Here is a 3376-nt window from a genome sequence, read left to right as displayed (position 1 = left end):
CAGGGGCTTGAAGGTGCCCAGAGAACAGGAGACCGGCGGGGCAGTCAGGCCACCCGCTTCAGCTGGCGGGACGGGCTCTAGCCCAAGCAGGCACATGCCAGGATTAAAGCCACCTTGGGCCTGGACACTGCCTTTGCCGCCCCCGCCGCCGGTCCTGTCCTGCAGGCTAAACTGAGCTCGGAGGCTTTTTGGATCCCCGGGAAGGGCTGGCAGGAGAGGTTGGAGGGGAGGCTCACACATTCCTTCCGTCCCGAGGAATTCCACTCGGGATGGAAGCACAGTTCGATGTAGCTTAAACCTCTGTTTAAAATCCCACTTAAAGGGCAACTTCTTAATCTGTGTTAAATTGATTGAGAGAGGGAGGAATGGAAAGAAAGAAAGAAAGAAAGAAAGAAAGAAAGAAAGAAAGAAAGAAAGAAAGAAAGAAAGAAAGAAAGAAAGAAAGAAAAAAAACTGGGTGGATGGGTGGGGGGAACGGAATGTAAAAAAAGTAAACTTAATAAAGTGAAACTCATGTAAACCAAGAACTGCTGCTGGAGGCAGGCAGGGAGGTCGTTTTATCCTGGAAAATCCCAGCCTGGCTGAACTTCTCCCAAACCAAGATTGGCAGATTAATCACTATGCTTTAATTATGTTCAATTTGTAATAATGAAAATACATCCTGCATATCAGATATTTACATTACGATTCATAACAGTAGAAAAGTTACAGTTATGAAGTAGCAACGAAAATAATTCTATGGTTGGGGGACCCTGTATTAAAGGGTCGCGGCATTGGGAAGGTTGAAAACCAATGGACTAGGAGAACAATTCTTTGCCATTTCCATACAGAAATAAACTAAGGAGCCAAAATAATAATTCCAGAAGAGAATCCTAAACTCTCAAGTCCAACTTTTGTTAGGTCAATGGTTTGTGGATGTGCAGAAACCTTGGACCCAAGAGAAATAATATTTCATAATTCAGTGTAGCATTAACTACATGGATTGTAAAAATCACAACCATCCTTTTTGAGGCTCAAATTAAAAATCGCTTAATCCCTTAGAAATGTTATAATTGCCTCTCTCTACCCAAACTCCAGGAAGTTTGTACATTGGAAACAGTCACTTCTAGTTAAATGTTGCTTGATTCTGGCATTCGACCTGATGCAAGTTCCAGCAGGAATAGGTCTGAATTATCTGAATTTTTAAGATAAATTATTTCAGATTCATCCTATTTATTATATTCACTTTGATTCTAGCTAATTAAATTGTTGCAAGAGTTATAAAAAAATTAGACCGAATTGTTCCCACTTAAACTGCTTAATATCTTGATGAGTGAAGACACAAGGAAATAACTAGGGAAAAATTGAAGTAGTAAACAATAAAAGAAGAAAAAGCCTTGATTGTTGTAAAGATAATAATAAGGAAAAAGGGTGGAAAGAGTTTGCTAATTCTTTTTCCGTTCTATGCATCCACGTGAGAAACATTTCATTAGAAAGGAAATATTGGCAGAAAGAAAGGGAAGGACTTTTGTTGTCAGTGCTAAGGCTAAACATTAAAAGTAATAATAATGAAGAGCTCAATCTGAATTCTCAAGGAACTCAAATCTAAAGCCCTGGAAAATCAAGAGTTTAAGGAGTTCCTGTAAATAAATACGATTTGTTTCCATTTATTTTTGCCTGGTGCTTGTCAAGGGATTGAATTTGAAGACCTCCAAAGTCCCTTCCAATCCTGTTTTTCTATGTTCTAAGTGTATCTCTCCCGCTGCCTTGTTCATCTCTAGGATGTACACAAATTTAAAATGCATGGAGAGGATCGGTTTCATTTTTACAATCTACTGTATGGGTTACTACACCGCATTATGAAATGTTGGTTCTCTTGGGTCTAAGGTTTCTATACATCCATACTCTATTGACGTAAGAAAAACTGGACTTGAGATTTTAGGTTTCTCTTCTGGACTGATTACTTTGTACTTATATTCCATTTTATTCCTAATAACTGAAGGCATGAATTGTATTTACCGGTATTTTGCAGCATTATTTACATAACAACTTTGTGAAGGAAGTTAAGCTGTGGGATAATTATCTCAAAATACCCAATGAATTTGATAGTTGCAGGGGAATTTGAAATTCTACCTCTCCAGTGTTAGACTACACTAATTTTTGCCTTTTGAGTTTTTTAAAATAACTTTATAATTTCGCTTTCATTATTGTCATCAAATTGCTTCAGAACTTTGCCACTGAAAATTGATATATGAATATTTTTTTAATAAATAAGTCCTCTTAACCCTGCATGGTCTTTGATCAAATTTAATATTTGTTGGAGTTTGTGATGGAAGTCTTACAATGAGTTCTGCATCTACAATAGGTTTTATTAGATGGAGATATTAAAGCTATAAAGTTTGCAGAATGGCCTCCCTTGTTAATTGTGAGGGCTCTTTATTTACATCCCCCATTCCAACATATACAATCAAAATACTTAACAAAAGGTTAAGACATAAATGTAAAAAAACTAAAATAACATAATGCAATAGTATAAAATGTTTCCCACTTACACTAATTTGGCTCCATAGAATAGGAAAGGAATATCTTCTGAAATTAATGTGGGAGAGAAGTTTCTCTATTTAAAACATGAGATGCTATGTGTATTTTTACTGTAAGATTTACTGGTCAAAACATAGAAGTCTGCAGTCAACCTCATGTAAGAAACAGAATCAGCAGTAGCATTTTTATTGAACAGCAATCTTCTATGTACATATTAGAGGTAAATCTTATAGAAACCAGTTTGAATAATCTTTAGTAGCCATTTCACTCGTTACAGTTCAATTTAATAATCCCCCTCAATAATTCTGGTCAGCCGCCATTTTAGAAGCAGAGATGTTCTGTTATGGTGTTCTGGATATGGGAATTTTTAATTTCTCCTGATCACAATTCAGAAATATGACATTCATAGGAGCATACCCTTACTTGCATTGTCCCAAATTACATATGTGGCATAGTTGTTGTAACAAATACATATTATTTTACTGATTTTGCCTAGCAAAAAAAAAAAGGCATCTAAAGTCAAAAGGGAAACTACTTGTCTTAATCATGCCACTTAAGTAAGATATCTTGCATGCCAGAAGTGCTTGCAAGTAGCAATGAGATAGAGAACCATGGTTTTAATATCTTTCTTCACATGGAACTTTTAAATTATTATAAAGAACAAAGCACTTTCCAGGTAAGTCCTTTTTATGGGAAGGGAGGGAGAGAAGGAAGGAAGAAGGAAGGAAGGAAGGAAGGAAGGAAGGAAGGAAGGAAGGAAGGAAGGAAGGAAGGAAGAATTTAAAATCTAAATTTTCATTTAAGAGGCAGTAATATCAGAAAGGCCTGGTAAATTTGGTAATAATTTGAAGCAATG

The sequence above is a fragment of the Natrix helvetica genome (genome assembly GCF_964273705.1).
Source record: "Natrix helvetica genome assembly, chromosome: 1".
Taxonomy (NCBI): Eukaryota; Metazoa; Chordata; class Lepidosauria; order Squamata; family Natricidae; genus Natrix; species Natrix helvetica.
The sequence above is the reverse complement of the archived record's forward strand: the minus strand, read 5'-3'. Positions refer to the sequence as shown.